The following is a 19,697-nucleotide window of genomic DNA, read 5'->3' as shown; positions in this document are numbered from 1 at the left end:
GATCTAAAATACTTTTTTAGGAATTTTTTCTCTCTCTAAGAGAGCTTTCTCTCTTCTCTCTGTCTTTCTACTACACTACATCAGTTAGGGTTTTTTTTTTTTTTTTTTGGGTTGGGGGGGGGGGGGGGGGGGGGGGGGGCGGGCGGGGGGGGGCGGGGGGGCATTTGCTCCCCCTACTCCTTAACTGGCCACCCCCCTTCACCACACAGCCGGTTGAACCCAACCCTACCAGATCCCTCTTCTCTCGCCTCCACCTTTTTCCCTCTGCCTCTTCCTCTCCATCCCCCCTCTCTGCTACCCTCTCTCTCCATCTCCTTTTCGCCACCGTGTCCTTCCCGCCGCCGCCGCCTCCTCTTGCCTCCCCCTAGTTCGATTAAGGCTAGATCTGGTCGTATGATGAAGTTGGGTGGTTCGGCTCCCTTAGGTGAATAAGTTTTCAGATAACGAGGTGGCATTTTCGACGACTGGTACAAGACTGAATGGCTCTTTGCCGGTTGGTTTCCCCAATCTGGCATTTATCCTGGTCTGCTTTTCCAAATCCAGTGAGTGTGGTAGGTGGGCGAATAAGAGTATTAGTTCTGTTCTGTTCTGTTTTGTTTTTGTTTGTTTTTCAGTTTCACCGACGGGAGCTAGTTTCATGGTGTGTTGCCGTCTAAATTTCATATGTGCTTTCTCGGGTTTGAGTTGGGGGTCCGTTTAAGATTCTCTACTATCTGGATCTAGATTGTTTCTCATCTGACATTCGTCGATCTTGCTTTGGCAGGGTGTGTCTGTGTCGACGTCTTGGTAGTTTTGGTTCATTCTTGTATCTTTTGATGAAATCTGTATGCCCTTCGGGCTTTGACGTAATAAAAAAAAAGTGGTAGATCAAATCTTCCTATTTCCCATTCAGAATTTAGGATCCTAAATTCTAAATGAAAACGTGAAGTTTGAATTAATTGCAAGGTCACTCATAACATTATATTAAAATTAATGAACGGTTCAAATTATACGCGTGGGACCCAAAAGTGGGCCCCGCAAGCTGTTGTACTTTATCAGTACTCCAACATTATATTAAAATTAATGAACGGTTCAGTTTGCTAAGGCTTGAATCTCGATCACGATTCACTTTCCCCGACTATTGAGCTCGCTCTTTTTTACACTCCACTTTTTTTTTTTTTGGCCATTCGTTAAACCTAATCTACTTTATCCTAAGAGACTTAGGGTGAGGGATGGGTGCTTATGGGAATCGAACCCTGCCCTTGTACATAAAAGTATAAGGGAGACACCAATAACACTTTATTCCACTTGCCACTTTTACCGTTTCATTTTTCTGTTTCTCAATTGTAAATAAGTCATCTAGTTCGCATAACTTAATTGTTAATTGCTTATTACTTTCATCCGTCCCAAAAAGTTGGACACTTTGGGGGTAGTATGTCATTTTTAAATGCCTATATTGTTTAATGTGATTGTCAAAAAATATGCAATATGGATCTTGTTTGATAAATTTTAATTAATTCTATTAAATGAATTTTTTAAAATTACATAAAAATTTTGTAAATCAAAAAATATAAGCGATTTAAAATGGCATGCAGTCCCAAAAGACTTTTGGGACGGAGGGAGTAAAATAAACCAATAAGCCATGCAAAATTTGTTATGCACATGTTTTTTTAACTTAATTTCTATACTAATGGTATTGCTTATTACTCCATTAAATAAGGAATTAAACTACTAAATTTTTATTTACTTATTGCTCATTTTAAGAAATTAACCACTTGGCCACCCGTCACGGGTACCTCAGTTTAGCGTTGTAAAACTCGAGGGCTGTGAAGTTCAGAAAGTCTAGAGGCACTGCACCAAAATGCATGTGGGGCCCATTCTAGGCCCCGCACCGATGATTAGATCTGTTCAACAATTATAAAAAAAATATGAATGGGCATCGCAGAAAATTTGCTCAATTCGATATGTATAGGTGCTCGATCCAATCTTTCCTCTTTTAAATGGATAATATACTCGACAAGCTCTATAAATAAACGATTCTAATTGTTGTTGTGTACCCGAGAGGGGCCCACAACATCCCAAAATTGGATTGGACTTCACATTAATAAATTGGACTGGACCTTCCCCCTTTTACTCACCCCTTAAGTTACTCATGACTATCCGCCACAGTTAGATTAAAATGTTTGTCATCAAAAGTTGAAGAGAAGAAAATATTTGAATGCGAGAGTGGCGAGACAGAGTTGATCAGGAGATAAAGAATGAAAAAGATTTGCACTTTGTGTTATGAGAATTTGCGGACCCATAGTGTAAGGATGCACCCCTATAGTGCATAGATGCATTACATAATCCCAATTCATTGTAAAGTGTAGAAGTTCCTCTCTAAGTATCGCATAGCCGCACTAGAGCTTTGTAAGAGAGGGCTTTATCTTTGATAGTTATGTTGCTCTTCTTTAACAATAATAGTTTTTAATAACTTCTCCTCTTCAGTGAAGGTTTCTCCAATAGCAGAGCCAGGGATCAGCGGTAGTGGGGCACCTTTGAACACACTTCAATGGAAAAAAATAGTAATAAACAATTCTAGAGTAATAACAAAAAACTTTGAGTTTTTATGAAAATATCCCTTAAACTATCACCTACTTTTCTACTACTTGTCCTTAAACTACCAAAATCACTTATTTCATTCTCAAACTATCCATATTCCACCCATTTAGTCCAATCCTTAACTCCATCCAAGATTTTGGACGGAAAAGTCACCACATGACAATCACGTGACTTTTTGAAGGGCAAAAATGGGATTTCATCTCTTCACTCCCGAAATCGGCTAAACCCTATGCTTTCCCTCCTTCCCTCTTTCTTTCTCTCATCAAGGGTTAGAATGCATCAAGTAAGGAAATACTCTCATTTTTCATTATTTTTTTTCTCCTTTCGGTAGAATCACATTTATCAATTTTCACTAAGCTAAGAAAACTTTGTTTTGACTCTTATGCATTTCAAGAATTTAGGAATGACCATTTTCCTGTCCACTCTACTCATTCGATACCTTAATAAAATATGATTTGAGAGTAGTGGCACCGTGAATCAAAGAATATCAATTTTCGTAAATTAATCCAGCTTAATTAATTGACAAGTTTTCTACCCAAAGGCCTAGTAAATGCTAAGTCTCCCTAAGTAGATTGACATAAACATATTTTTACTTGGGAGAATTTTTGATAAGTTCGCTATAAGATTCTATAAGACCAAAAAAAATCCACCCTAACATTTTGTAAGACAAATGTAAGACCATTAGTCCACACACATGTAACAACTTCCAACGATTAGTATACCCTTCATATATACTAATAATTAGTATAAACGGTTTTCATTCTCATTCAAAAACAAAAGAGAGGGATGTAGATAGATAACGACAGAGAGAGAGCCGTAGAAAGAAAAGCAGAGACAGATACCAACTTGTGCCACCATCTCCTTCTTCCTCGCTGTCCCCGTCGCCTTTATCATCGCCGTCCGTGTCTCCTCCGTCATCCTCCCGTTTCCTTCGTCGTTGTCGTTGGTTCGTTCGTCATCATCAACATCATTTTCCCCGTCCTTCCAGTTGGTAAGTTTAAGGTTTCGTCTATTACTACTGATACGGGTTTCGAAGTCTGCTCATTGATTTTACCTTTTAGGGTTTCAGGATATCCACATTTTGATTATCTATGTCTTTGATTCATATATGAAGAAGGTTACGGAAGGGAAGTCCCGTCTCTCCGCACTCATCTTGTCGCAGGTACTCTCTCTCTCTCCCTCTTACACACACACACACAGAGACCAACAGAGGTGTAGATAGAGAATATAAGTTGAGGTGATTAGGGTTTTGGACCTAATTCTGTCATGGAACCTTTGGGAGTTCTAGGGTTTTGTTCTTTGGGCTGTTAATTGTTATGCCTCTCTTAACAGTTTCGGATATAGCCCATGGAGTACGTTTAAGCTTATGCCTAAGCAGAACACGTAAATCTTTGTGTTCTTGTGTGATTGCTCGGTTATTTCTTTTCTCTATTTCGTGTTCTCCATCTTCTTAAGCATCCTAATATATAGTTGAGATTGAAAACCCTAGCCTCGCTCTCTGTCTGTGTACCTGTGGTTTATTAACTTATTACAAGAGTTTTCAAGGCCTGAATTTCTTCGCACAAACCTAGATCCCATAATCCGCTCCTCCAGGTAAGTTAAGTCATACACATACTACCATGTCTACCATGTCCTTGGCATGGTGAAGTTACTTGGGTAACATTTGGTTTCTTCGTTCAATTATGATTTGCTTACATTAGTTATGTAGGAAATCATTTGGTTCCTTATTCAACGATGATTCAATGTGTAGGATAAGATAATATTCATCATTTGTTTTTTTGTTCTCAAAACAAAAGTACAATTATGATTCTTGTGAATACCCAGAAGACAACAATCAAAGAGAATCATGCAAAAATCGGAGATTTGAATGTCGGTAGGTCCATTTGACATCAAGGCAATAGAAGAAAATTATGCAATGGGCTGATAAACCAACCTTTATCGATTTAGCACACTGTGTATTCTGATTTGCATTTCAAGGAGAGGGTAAAACAAATGCAAAGAAGATTATTTATGAGAGCAAAATCGAATCGAATCATCAAAAAAATAGCAATAAAAAATTTATGAAATAATGATTTACTTATTGTACTATTCATACATGACCATACACATATCCGTAAGCAAATATACATACATACATACATATATATATATATATGTATATATATATAGTGGAGATGGTGAGAGAAGTTCGGGTCATTTGGAAGACGGTGAATGCAGTTTGGATAAAGGTTTTAAAAAATTATGGTTTTGTGCTGCTTGACCAAGATTAATTTATGGTTGGGCCTATCGGATCCAACAAGTCTTGTGAATAAGGCCTTAGACAACACACACACACACACACACACACGCAGAGTTAGATTGCTGATCAATTTCAATTTTGTATATTACTTTTTTTTCCTCATCATCTTTACCAAATCTCTTCCATCTGAGGGGTAACTGGGTGCCCAAGTTAGTTTTGCTGTGAATCGTTGATTGTTTTCGATGCTTTAAATGTTCTGTTGATTTCTTATTTGTACATTAGATAGTTTGGGTTTGTTTGGATTGTGATATGTGATTATGTGAGAGTCACTGAGAAAGTATAGTTTTGGTGTGATTGGTTGGATGAGTTTTCTTAATAGTTCTGTTGTAGGTTTGTAGTGTTTATCGTAGGGTTTCTACCCATTTTATCTACATACATAATTTGCTAATTAATTAGCAATCAATAAAGAGTGATTCACGGAAATCATTTCATCTATCCTTATGAACTTTTGAAGGTTTTCAATTTATGAACTTTATGAAAAAACAAGTTATTATCCTTTTTTATTTTTTGATTAATTTATCAAATGTGATACTTCTATAACTTACGGATACTGATAATTTATCAGTTGAATCGCAAAATATCATCTAAAACGGTCCTATACAAAATGGAATATACAGTAATAAAGTATTTTTATCACTATCTTTATTTGGACTTGGTCTGTAAAAGTTAATGTGTAAATTAACTCCTAAAATGAAAATGTTTTAGATTGAGCATCTATTGTTTGAATTTGAAACGATTGAACCTGATCTTTAATTTGATAACAAGAGAATTCATGGAATATTTTTGAATTTAAGGCTTATTTACCATGTGTTCTGCAAGTTAAGAAACGTAATCAACTTTATGAAATTTCTATTGTATAAATGCCAAGCTCACTTGGTTGGGAGAATAATTTATATTGTTTGAATGCATATGCAATAGTGGAGAATATACAGAAATCAATGAATGGACACACTCGTGCACACACACAAGCTCTGATATTAGCATGGTACTAATGGTAATCAACAACTCAAGCAAAGCACATTACTCTTTCACCATGGCATTTAATTGTAAAGATCAAAAAATCCCGGTCTTGGCACTGTGAGATGACCTTCCCTATGGAGGTTGTTTGTAGGGTATCAATCTGAAAAATGCTTGCAAAATAGCCACTTTCACTTAATAGGTTGATACCGATCTGATGCACGTCTCGGTGGTAGCTTCCGAAGGATGACGAGCACAGAGCAGAAGGCAGAATCTCAACCGTCTAAACAAAAAATAAGGGAAGCATCTAAAGTAAACATGTATGATTCCAAGATAAAAGATGCGAGAATAGCTCCTAAAACTAAATTTTCAATTAGTTTAACTTATTCAGCCTCAAAACATGGTTTTGACTACACCATTTTACTGTGAGATTTACGCAACTATAATACCTTAGACGTGATGATAAATAACATCCTTATGATAACAATGGAACAACATTCCAACAATGAAAAATGCCAGTCAGAATGGCCAGAAGGTGGGCCAAGACTTGGTGAAAAAATCTAACCATGACCCAGTCATACATCACTAGAACTGAGATATAGGGTGTTAAGGTCTAGGCAGGGGGGAATCAGGATTATTTCGTAGTCAGGGCGATTATCCAGAATTAGAGATGATTTTACGAAAAATAAAATAAAAAATCTGAATTAAGCTGGGGCCAAAGTAAAAAATCTCATTTCTTGAGACATGTGTAACGTCATGAAAAGTTTGCCCCTACTCGTCCAACATCACTCCACCCCTAGGTGTAGATGAGTGTTACGTGATTAAGCGCCAAATTCTTCAGCAAAATATTTGTATTTGTGAATATTCATTTTTATCAGTACAATTGTTCTTACATGATCATACGAGAGTTTTATGGATTTCTCCAGATAGTTTTTTGGATGAATGTCAGCTAGACATATTGGACACAAATTCGAGATGATGTGTGCTGGACAAATCGAGCGCTCAAGTAACCTTGAACTCATTTCAAAAAGTCCATCTATCATAGACCAAGCTATACTTACCACGTAATAGAAGAAATTAAGGACGGGGTGATCCAAGACATTGATATCAGCATTCCCATTGAAAGCAGAGTGAGCTACCTACGTTGAAACCCCAAGAGTATTCATTTTCAGATCAAGTAGTTACAAAATAGCGCAGAATTAGTTGCAAAATAGTGCAGAACTGAAAGAAACTCACCACAAAGCATCTTATCAAGAAACTGGCGCAACAAATTGCAGTTAATAAGCCAACCTGCCATAAGATAGAATAAGCATGTAATTGACTTAAGCCATGAAAACTACTCCCTTCGTCCCAATTTAATTGTCACTCGTTCTATTCTAACCGGCTAAAAAATGAGTTATATCTCTAAATCCGTAATGAATTTCATATTGAATATGGATCTTGTTTGATAGATCTCGATTAGTTCTATAATACAATATTTTTGAAATCACATAAAACATTATAAATTACAATATATAATCAATTGAAAAATGACATGAACTCTAAAAAATGACAATTAAATTGGGACGGAGGGAGTATTAAATAGTCAAAAAGGTATGGTTTCCATTTTTGCTAAATGTGATTAGCTTGTTCCTCATTGTTGTGCTAGTTGCCAATGACTCATGGTTACACGACTTTTCCAAGCTATTATTTTCTCTGAGAATGTTAAGTGTTAATTCCTAAAATTTCCATGACACGGACAAGAATATTCTGCGTTTGATTTTAATCCCCATCTATTCACTTCTTATGAGTTACAGTCCTTTGAACCTCTTTAAAAGGGAATAAGCATCTTCTAATTTGTGCTATTTCGATAAAAACCTACTAAGCATTTGACGCACAACCAAACTAGTGTAATCCCTAATCTTTGTAATATAATTTTGTGATATTTCATCAGGAAAGGAATAGGACTTCTTGGAATAACAAATCGCTAACTAAGGATAGAGAGAATATTTCCCCTGCCTTTTCAGTTCGACAATAAATCGCATGGAAAAAAGGAAGGGAATAAACTAGGGGCAAAAAACATCAAACATTACATATTTGGTGGTTTATGGGAAAAAAAAAAACAGCAAAAAGAACTCATTAAGAGTTACCACCTATTTGAACAAGACCGAGGAGATTCAAAGTCAAACACAGTTGCTATAATCAAGTCAATTAAGCGGCAATTAACAATATTCAAAGGCAATAGGCATAGAGACCTCATAAAGCTTTTTTCGACGACCTGTAGATTCAATGGGGAATTGCTGCAGCATGAAGAACAACCTACATGACAAGGAACTTGATGTAGCTCAACAAAATTCATAACATTGAACAGATGCTAGAAACTTTTTCGTTGAGTTGATTTCAGCCATACCTCCCACCATATATCAAGAATCCCAGTGCAGCACATAATGAAATAACTGTGAAAAGAAAAGAATCAGCTATTTCTATTGATCATGTTTCATGTCAACAAACAACATTATTTCCACGAAACTAATTAACTCCCAAACTTGTCCACAAAATATGAACCAAGTGATCAAGTGCATGAAGAGAAGGTAACTTTTATTTTACTGACTTGAAAAGAAGATTTTAGCAACTTCAACTACAGCAGAACTTCCACTGACTCTCGCGTAAATCCAGATACATACCTATGGTTAACAAATTCAGTCATAACTAAGATACGGTTAATAAAGCAAGAGTGCATTGCATTTTGCTATTATGTTTTTTGTGTGAATAGTGGATTGCAAGTTTTTACTATTTGCCCCACCTGAACAAAATATATTGCTCCATTTATAATGAAGTATGCGGGCCTAAGTTTATCGATGGGTAGGCTTCTTGCCTGCAGACAATCATAAAATCAGCTTTTAAAGAATCCTAGCACGGATGACACACAAGAGAAACTCGTAGCATGATGATAACACATGAGAGAAATAGTTACCAAAAAAAAAAACACAACTAAGACAAGAAGAAAGAGCACCTGATGATATATCTCAGCCCAGAACAAGATAAGTAATGTATATGTGGAAAAAAATAGAAGTCCAGGGAGATCCAGAAGCATCATTTCAAGGTCCTAAAGCAGGAACGTTCTTAGGCAACACAACCAACAACAAAAAGTGATACACTAGCAGAATAAAAGTCCATAAACCCTTGAATTTTGTTTTGCAGCCAATTTAAAGGGGTAGTGAATAAAAAAATATCAGACTAAGTAAAACATGGATTATGTTTTGTAAATCATAGATGATTTGATGGATATTGAATAGTAGTAAACGTTAACTTTTTTCCCTCCTAATGTTGCATGACAGAAATGCTTCTGAGTTATTACTTTCTCTGTCTTTAAGAAGTCTTTCTCTCAGTCAAATAAGACAAGTTTCGTGATTTCCATCACATTGTTGCAGAAGAACGCTAGACTCAATGTTCGCAGAATGAGTCTACAACAAATAACAAATTTCATAAGATGTGTAACTTCCCATCCTTTATCTTATTATTCCTTCTATAAGTCAAAACCTTTTTTTGCTGGGCGAAAGTCAGCATTGTTATTTATAGTTAGTGAGATTTGAAACCCTGTCAAATGCACGAGAGTACCTAGTGCCTACCACTCCACTTGCGAAATCAAAAAATAATTGTGAATCACTTCTAAGTAGATATTGAGTAGGATTGGAGGTCATGTAACCAGAATGCAGATTGATGAACAAACTTACTTTCAATTTGAGATGGAATATGCTCTTGTAAAATCCAAAAAGGATAGCCCGTACTGTCACAATGTAGATTCTTTTTAGCCAGCAAAGAAACACTTGGTTTATAGTAGTTTCACTCAGAGCTAAACAGTAAATGCAAACCCTTACATCCATTGACAACGAAATTCATCAAGTGGAAGACCTTTTGTGTTGTCCAACCAAACTCTGGTACTATTAGTTGACTGCGGATGAGTTGCACCTGAAATTGGAAACATCTGTTAAGAAATAGGTAAAGTTAAACAACGGCGGAAGCTACTGAGCAGAGTTTGATCCATGTTTTAAGGGGTAAGAATATAAGGGATCAGGGGATATGAATTATCGTAGACTTAAGTGAGCAGCGGACTACTAAGAGCATCTCCATTTGATTCTTTTAGAACACTTTGGTGTAAGATTTTAGGCAGCTAACAAGAAAATTCATTTTTTTTTTTTGCTCCATTTGACATTTTAAGAGCCATTTTTTGTGATTTACTTTAGTTTCAGACTTTAAAGGGGTGCTATGTAGTACCCCAACTTTTAATTGTATTTTAGAATTTAAGTAAGTGTTGAACTTGATGTTGATTATGTGATTTTGGCTTTGTTTTGCTAGTTATTAGGAAATGGAACATAGGTGGTTATAGGTCACACCTACACATGATAATTTTCTTGCACTCTGTTAAAATGAAAGAAACGTGTAACATTTCCCCTCATCCTCATCACACGGAGAGAGAGAGAGAGAGAGAGAGAGAGAGAGAGAGAGAGAGAGAGAGAGAGAGAGAGAGAGAGAGAGGTGGAAAAGAAGAAGAAGAGAAAGGAAAAAAAAATTGGAGATTTCTTCTTAGACTTGGATTGAAGACTAATTTGGTAAGTACATGCCTAGAGGAGTAAGATTTTTTGTTCTTGATGTTCAATTTTTGCTAGAAGTGCTGAATCTAAGTGGGTTAGGGTAGAGATTGAAGTTTGTGTGGAAACCCATGAACCTCCTTTAAATTCCTAGAAATTGACATGTTTGAAATTTGTGTAATTCATGAATTTGGTATATTTGAGGTAGCCTATGAGTATGTTCAAGTTTACTTATGTTTTGTGAAGTTTCTGTATGAGTTTTGATGTGAATTTTAGGGTTTTACTTCAGAAATTCGTACAGCTTGTGGGTAGGCAATTTAGAGCTTCAACAGAATCGAATCTGCCATGTTCTTGAGGGATTTTTCTCATCAACTTTCCGACCGTGATATTTTTTGATATTTTTACTGTAAATGCCTGTATGTGTCTTCTTTATTGTGTAAAATTTTCAGAACCTAAATCAAAATGTGGAAGGAGTTAAAATTCGTTAACCGACCTGCTGTTGTGGTATTTGCAGTGCTGACAGTATGTCGCACTTTACGGAAACGGTCATATTTTTTAGCTCGAGAGATGAAATCGCGATCCGTTTTCTGATTTTGAAACTAGACTCATAGACCTAAAAAAAATGCATGAAGTTGTTTCTTAGTTATTCTTGTACAAAGTCAGTTTTTGCGTTAAAGTTTATGGAACTGTAGATTCTGTGATTATTTTCTTGAGGCTAGTTATCTAACTTCATATGTTTACCTTAGGACCTTATGTTCATAAAGATAGGATTGTTTAGCATTTTCTAATCATGTTTTTATTGCCTAATTGTTTTTAGGAAGTTCGGGTGGTTCGTAGAGCCGAGGTGAGTGATTTAATACCTAAACACTTGGTTTTGAACTTGTTTTCCTTATCGAGCTTATTTGAACATGTTTTTTAAATTGTGTACTCCATGGACAGCAATGGAAGGTGGACCTATTTGTAAAATATTTGCGAATCTATTTAATGGCATTCCCAACGTCCGGTCTTGCTAGGGGACTGCTTAATGGCTAGCAAGGGTGTTTGAGGTTGGTGTGTATTTTGGGATAATGCGTAGACGTCTGGCTTATCCACTACCGGGGACGCCTAGTAGCTTTTGAATTTTGAATAGCAGAATATGTATTATATTTGGCTTATGGATTTGAATTCTTTGTTTTGAAATATTATCAAATTATTTTGCATTGTCTATGGAAAGCATGTGAGTTAAGTATTAATCATTCACACGAGCTTTAACTTATGGATTTTCTTTTCCACCTTTCAGGAAGCGATGCGTAGGGTGGCGTGATGTTTACTTTTGGGACGTGTTGTATTTTTTGGAAACTTGTAGAAAGGAAGTTATGCTTATAGACACTTAGCTTTGTACATGGTTTGTTAGCTTTTGAGTTTGTAAGTAAGCACAGCTCTGAGAGGTTTATCTTTTGGTTTGTAAAACCTAAGTAAGACCTTGGTTCGTTATCAATAAAAGTCATCTTTTGCTTCCGCTGTTATGATTAGTCCCTTTTGATTATCGCTTGCTTAGATGATATTTGATTTGCGATTTGGCCTTGGTGAGAAATCACTGGCATTTGTCATGATTAAGACCTCAAGGGGCGGGTCATGGTCGTGACATGCTACGTGTGGCTTGCACAACAAAACTTGTTATGTGGAACCCAATAGAGAGAGAGAGAGAGAGAGAGAGAGAGAGAGAGGGGACAGAGAAAAAGCTACTGTACACGTGAGAAGAGTGAAGAGAGTAGAGATAAAGAGGAAGTACTTTTTGTTTATTTGCACTTATACATAGTATATAAGTGGGACATTTTCTACTCTAACACTTACGTTCAGTTTTAATCACTTCTTGATATATAACACACAAAATTTTGAAGATTCAAATGTGGATGCTCTAATAGAACCAACTGAAGCAAATGAATCACTATATCCAACCACAATGGATTGGAACAAATGCTTATTGAGGTGATATAAGAACAATGAAATGGCAGGGGAATAGGAGCCTCAGTGAGTTAGTCATGACAAGATATCCATAAACTAGGGCCAAAAAAAAAAACTCCTATCACGGCATATGTGTAAGCCAACTTTAACAAGTGTCTAGAGAAACAGAAATCAGGTGAAGTTCAACTTGACAATAACTCTAACCAGCACTGCTAATTTCGACCACTCTCCACCTAAGTCCTAATTCGCTGCACTCAAAGGTGATCATATGTTCCAGCATTTTGACTTCTAACTCTTCTATTCGTTTAATTTTTTTTTAAACGTCTTTCCTATCTCTTGTTCATGTAAAGCTTCAAACTTGCATCGCCATCAAGTTGTTTACTTGTGACTAGCATAAACATCACAAGAATGCACTGTTCCACTTCAATCCTCCTCTTCATTGTTTTCATGTCTCACAAGAAATATGTATGTCCTACAGTTTTCAAATATTAATAAGCATTATTGTCCCAACCATTCTGCCAAAAGAAAGAAAGAAAAGGGCCAGAGTTCTTCAGAATCAATGACTTGAAAGCAACTCCTTGAGAGTAAGCGGTTCCCTGTGTACAATTGAGAGTAAACGGTTCCCTGTGTACAAAATAGATTTCAAGTGGTGTCTCAAATATATTCCTTTGTTATTCCATTTTTTCTGGACCTCGCCAAAGGTTTATTGAAATTGTACCATCCCATTTAACCTCTCAAGAAATTAAGCTACTTTGGTCATTACATACAACACGAAAGACCTATAGTGAGGATTTAGTTTCCTCGCCAAAGTACCTGATTTCCTCTCAAAATGAATTTGCGAGGAAACATTTTCTCGCTCGTTTTCCTCGCCAAAAGGTCATTGCAAAAGGTATTTGCGAGGGAAAAAAATATTTTCTCGCCTATTCTGACACAATTGGCGAGGAATTTTTTCCTCGCTAAAAGTCTTGAATCTAAAAACACTACAATTCCCGGGTTCTTTGCTAGCGCGCGAACTCGAACCGTGGTTTCCTCTATGGAGGCATGTGCTCCATCCATCCCACCGACTTCCTTTCCAATGCAAACCTTTACCATGTTTTATATATAACCCTTTTTTTTTATAGGGGTATACACGGTCCGAATTGGTCCAGTTCTTTAGAAAATCAGTAACCGGACCATTTCAAACGGTTCTAAAAAATTGGGAACCAGAACCTAACCAGTATATGCATGGAACCTAACCAGAATCAAACCGCAAGATCGGTCCCGTTTTGGTTCAGTTCCAGTTCTATCCAATAAGCATCCAAATACTTATTCACAAAATATGAACTCATAAAATTAAAGAAATAGGAAGGTAATCTGTTGGAATAGGAAATAAAGGAATAAATATAAAAGCTTTCCTAACAAATGAGATTTCATCTCTAAATAAATTAAGTTTAGCAAGAAAAAGATTAACATACCAAATTCAAATATATATTTAATTACACACACATATGTTTTTCTATATTTATCTTAGTTTTAAACGGTCCGGTTCGATTCTAACCACGGTTCATTAATTGAGAACCAGTAACCGAACCAAAATTAACGGTTCTTATTTTTTTGGAACCATAACCTAACTGTAGAACCGCAGAATTGGACCAAATAGGACGGTTCGGTCCGAATCGGGCGGTTTTACAGTTCGGGCGATTTTCTTGACCACCCCTACTTTTTTATGTCTTTTCACCTCTCTAGATTTGTTTCTTTAAACCTTTTTTCTCCAATTTTAGTCCCTTTGTAGTGTTTCTTTAAACTTTTTCTTAAATTTTTAATAGTATTCGCTTTTATTGATTTTTTTTAATAATTTAATGTTTTCTTTATATACCTTTTACAAATCTTTATAGGGTAAATTCCAGAGACACCCCCTGTACTTTGGTCGTTTTTCAACTACACCCCCTCTACTTCATTTTTAATCACTCGCACCCCTCATACTTAAGACTGGTTTGGAGCTGTTAGTATTTCAGTCCAAAGTAACGAAAAGACTGAAATACCCATTCGTATTCCCCTTTCTTATTCCCCTTTTTTCATTTGCGTATTATCCCCTCTCTCTCTCTTTCCAAAGCTCTGAGCTTTGGTTCTGCAATGGTGGAGAGAAAAACATAAAAAACATCTGCGTCGTTTATACTGTAGGAATGAGCCAGCTAGCCAGCACTCTCTCTCTCTCTCTCTGCATTCATACTAGGAAAGAGCTCTCACTCTCTTCCTTCGAACCTAAGGCAGACAACTGAGACAAATATCAAAACAAAAGATCGCCACAACCCTCATCTCCAAGTCAACCAACAACCCATCTTCCTCCTATCGTGTTATCATTGATTGAAAAACTGATTGAGACCCAGCAACACTAGCACTCCGACTTGATGACGCCAATCTTGGTATTTTGTCGGCTTTGCTAGATCACAAATCCAATCCTAACGGTAAGATTTTCACTCTTTCTTGATTCACTCTTTCTGGGTTTTCTTCAATTAAGGCTATTGATTATGTATTCATCGACTTCAAATACAGAGCCTTCTTCTAGGTTTTCCAATTTAAAAGAAGTTAACCCAGATATTGGCTTGGGTGAGCTATTAGGATTTGGAAAGCCGGCATCAAGCCGTTCGAGGCTGAGACTAGTGAAATTGAGAAAACCAAAGGGCAGGATGGAAACTGGTAAAGATGATTCTGGGTTTAACCCATTTCGACCCGTTTCAGATGATTCTGTTCTAGGAGTGGGTTCTTCTTTTTTGGGAAAAAAATTGAACTTTGGAAACGTTGGTAGCTAGTGAGAATTTTGTGTTTATAGGCAATTCGGATCCTAATGTGGACAACTCTAGTGGATTTGTGGGAAATAAAGTTCTTGATGACATGGGGAAATTGAAAATTGGAAGCAGTTTGAACGCCAATGTTGAAAACTCTAGTGGGTTTGTGGGAAATAGAATTCTTGATGGCATGGGGAAATTGAGATTTGGAAGCGATCGAGAGTTTGCGAGTATTGCGAATCCTGTGTCAAATGTAAATGCAAGATAGAGAGAATTTTAGTCATGTTAAGGGCTCTAATAAAGTGATTCTTGTATCTGGAGGTGTCTTTAAAGGGATCGGCATTGACAAAAATGCGATGTCTAAACTCCCAGAGGAGATTGGTAAGTTGAACATTGAGGGGGTTCAGCAAATTTGCAACTCAACGAATGGATATTACCTACGATGAAAGAAGAAGAGGCCATGTGTGGGTGATGCTCTGTTGTTCATTCTAACTTGTGGGAAAATGGAATATATAGGATGTAAATGGGTTTTGGTGACAATTTGGTGTTAGAAAAGATGTTTTAGGAGGGAAAATTCCCACCAATAAGCCATTACCTGCTTTTTTGTTACTTTGGACGGAAATACTAATAGTTCCAAACCAGTCTTAAGTACAAGGGGTGCGAGTAATTAAAAATAAAGTAGAGAGGGTGTAGTTAAAAAACGACCAAAGTACAGGGGGTGTATCTGAAATTTACCCATCTTTATACTTTTCTAAATTTTTTTATTTTATACTTAATTTTAATTCTCTTTGAGTTTAGTAACCTTTTGTAATGCCTAAATTATAGTTTGCATGTGTACTTTAAATTTTTGCAAATATGACATTTTTTAGTGGGTGAATCTGTTCTTACTGCATATGTACGCGTGCGTCCCTAACAATCTTAACTCAATTACATTTGACAATAATAATTTGTTATGTTTCTTTTTAAATGAGATTAGCCTTACATGTTTTGGAAATAGATTAGTGACTATCTAACTTTGAGATATTTTTTAATACGACATAACTGCAATTATTACGTACTTTATTTTTTTTAGCTTTTCATTAATTTTTTTTGTATGGATTAACTAGTTACAATACGAAAAGCAATCCGTATATCCCTTTTTTTTGAAATGCATATACCATTCATCCACAAACTTAGAATCCGTGTGTCTAGTCCTTTTTGATTGGGTTTATAACTATGGGATAAACTTTTTTTAGCATGTCATTAAAATATTTTATTCAAAAAATAAATTTTATTACAATTTGAACAAACTAACACTGTTAACAATTAATTTCAATTGGCAAAAGTGAATACATATAATTAGTGAAAAACTTATTTTTCATTGCTAATTAGAATAAGAAAAGTAACAAAATATGAGATTTTTTCATCAATTCAATGCGATTGACGAGAAAACAATTTTTCCCCATTAATCACCTTTTTATTTAAATAAATTTAATAATGGTATGGAACTATGTAGTTGATTAATAATGTTCATATGTATTTGTAATATCATGATGGTAAGACATATAAAAAAATTTAATGAGTCCTAGAATAGGTGATGAATTTTTTTTCGCCAAAAAGTTACACATGGCGAGGAAATTTTCCTTGCCAAAAGGTTACATTTGGCGAGGAAATCTATTTTTCCTTGCTAGAAAAGACCTTTTGCGAGAAAATGTATTTCCTTGCTAGAAAAGGCGCCGAAATTAAATTTCCTTGCTGATTATGTACTTTTAGCGATGAAATATGATTTCCTCACCATATTTTCTTGCAATAGGCCTTCTGTGTTGTAGTATATACATACAGTGTTCCAACATTGCATTTTACTGATGTTTTACGCGGGGGGGGGGGGGGGGGGGGGGTGGAATCAACTAATCTTTCTTGAATCTGTTGAAAATCAACTAAATTTTTGCTTAGCAAAAAAAAAAACTGTTACATGCCAAAGGCGAAGATTTTGCAAGGAATACAAACTTAGAATCGCAATATTACACCAAGTAAAGGGACTCTAGAGGGGTATATTGTGTACTGTGTAGTCTAAATTATGGCATTATATGCACAACTCCACTGCCCCACATTTTATTATGGCATTATATGCACAACTCCACTGCCCCACATTTTTTTATTTTGCCAAAGGTAGGATATTAGTGAATTAGGTGGTTTGATTTCTAACTACTAAGGGCATCAATGTTGTATTGTTTCATCTGCTCAACTCAAGACCTCACACTACAAAATGGTGATAGTAATACATTACAATTGGAACAACTAGCTAGGTTATATAGACCACGTTTGACGAGCCTCGCCCCACATTTGATTTGAACCCCTAAAAGGTTAATAAACCGAGTTTTAACTAGTGAACCAGTGTCCCTATAACATAAAACATAAACTTTTAAAGTCTTTATCTAAGGTCTTTACCAATAAACTGCATCACAAAAACAATTCACTCCTAACATCAATATCCCCTCAGCTACTTCTCCAGTCTCGGTTCTTTTTTCATTGGCATATCTAAAAAAAATTCATTCAAGAACAACATGAAACCATGTACTGATCAATCACACAGGAGCCTACCCCCTCTTTAGAACAACATCGAAAAGAAAACAACATCATAGAGAATTTTTTAGCATATCCTTCTTTCCATTTTTCACAAACATCATTTGGCTTAATTGGCAAGAGCTATCATTTAACACCCAACATTCATGTTGAAGTGGTCCCATGATTCACAAATCGTTCTTTCTTGCCCTACCATCCAACATACTCCCTCCGTCTCTTTTTAATTATCCTGCTTTGTAACTCCAATTTATTAAGAAAATATCATCATTACACATTTCACATCAACTTTTATCTCTACTTTCCATACTTACCCTCTATGAAGACATCATCATTACACTTTTACTCACTAACTTTTCAAAATGGTATCTATTTTTAAGGGCAAAATGAAAAAATGCACCAACTTTTACCCACTAACTTTACAAAATGTAAGTACAGTCCAAAATGAAATACTAGACTTTAAAAAAGGGAAGGAGGGAGTACACTTTAGCGGTTCGAAAATCTAACAAGTTTAAAATCTATATTCTAAAGCTTGGTTTATTTACCGAGTGAGCCAATTTCAAATGGCCTTAATCGAGGCGATCACAAGTCAATCTCAAATAGCTTGATTTTTTAAACATATTAAACTGAACGATCTAAGCAATATCTTGTTCACCCTTGGTTTGTATACGTAACAAACTAACATCAACGAAAACAAACCGATGTCAAAAGAGCTTTTAAACACGAACTCGAACTCGAATAGCTCGTTTAGTTTATAAGTCTTAATCCCGTTCCAATCTCTACAAATTTCTCCGGTCTTTTTCCACTCACCCTAAATCAACTAGGTACTATATGATTCTATATCTGTTTGCATGAATACCAAAAACAGAGAAAGATATGAACTACTTTCAAGTATCTAGATAAAACGAACTAAATTGTAGGAAATATATACACCTTAACAACCGAAGAAACATACCAGAGCAACCATGGCGACCAATGCGTACAAGGCGGAGAGTACATAGAAGATGCTTTGTTGCCATTGATGGGATCTCTCTATGTCGTTCCAACAGTTGAATACGCCTCTCTCTCCTCCGCCATTACTTTCTCTCTCTCGGATCATAAAGAACTCGGGTTCTAGCGTGGACGCCATAGGACTATAGGAGAGAGGAATAAACAACTCTTCTGAACAGCCGGAAGCGGGGAATGTAAAGTCATAGACTCGTAGATGAAGAAGAGGAGTGAGAAAAGTTCAGCAGTAGAGAGAGAAAATGGGGAAGCGGGAGAAAAGTTTGGGTTGTGTACAGGTGGAAATAAGAGAGGATGACACTGTACAAGGCTGATTAGACATCATGGCATATGTTCATTAATTTCGCAACAAATACCCAAATTTCAAGGACATAAGCCACTGTCCAGTTAAGGATCCAGTTTTAGGCTTTGTTCGGCTAAATAATTCATTTTAGATTATTTTTTATATATATTTTAAAAAATTCGTATTTATTAGTTTATTGTTAATTTTTTGAGAATTATTCTTTCGTCGTGACAAAAGAAATTTAAAAAGTAAACAATTACAATCAAAATTCAAATTTTTTTGAATAAAGATAAAAAAATTTGGCTAATTTTACTTTATTCAAAAAAATTGAGTTTTGGTCATAACTTTTTACTTTTTAGATTTCTCTCATCCCGATGAAACAATAATCCACAAAAAAATTTAAAAAATTAACAAATGAAAAAAATTCAAATAAAGACAAAAAATAATCTAGAGTGGTTTTTTTTAGCCGAACAAGGCTGTCTTTTGTAGGCTAATTACGGGCCCACAATAAGGCCTATTTTAACCTAATAAGTAAAATGACTTTGTTTTTGTTATTATTTACAAAAAATAACATTTGTTAGTTTTTTGTCAGTTTTTTTGGATTATTGCTTCATCATAATGAGAGGAACATAAAAAGTAAAAAAACTACAATCGAAACCCAAATTTTTTTGAATAAAGAAAAAAAATAAGCCAATTAACTAATTTTTTCCATCTTTATTCAAAAAAAAAATTCGGTT

General features: G+C 35.7%; 1 pseudogene; it reads right to left on the bottom strand.

The window, feature by feature from the left end:
- Window positions 1-5,892: 5,892 nt before the first annotated feature.
- On the bottom strand, window positions 5,893-18,858 carry LOC131326478 (tobamovirus multiplication protein 1-like; annotated as a pseudogene).
- Between the last annotated feature and the right edge of the window lie 839 nt (window positions 18,859-19,697).

This window comes from Rhododendron vialii, chromosome 5a (assembly GCF_030253575.1).
Source record: "Rhododendron vialii isolate Sample 1 chromosome 5a, ASM3025357v1".
Lineage (NCBI taxonomy): Eukaryota > Viridiplantae > Streptophyta > Magnoliopsida > Ericales > Ericaceae > Rhododendron > Rhododendron vialii.
The sequence above is the reverse complement of the archived record's forward strand: the minus strand, read 5'-3'. Positions and strand labels throughout refer to the sequence as shown.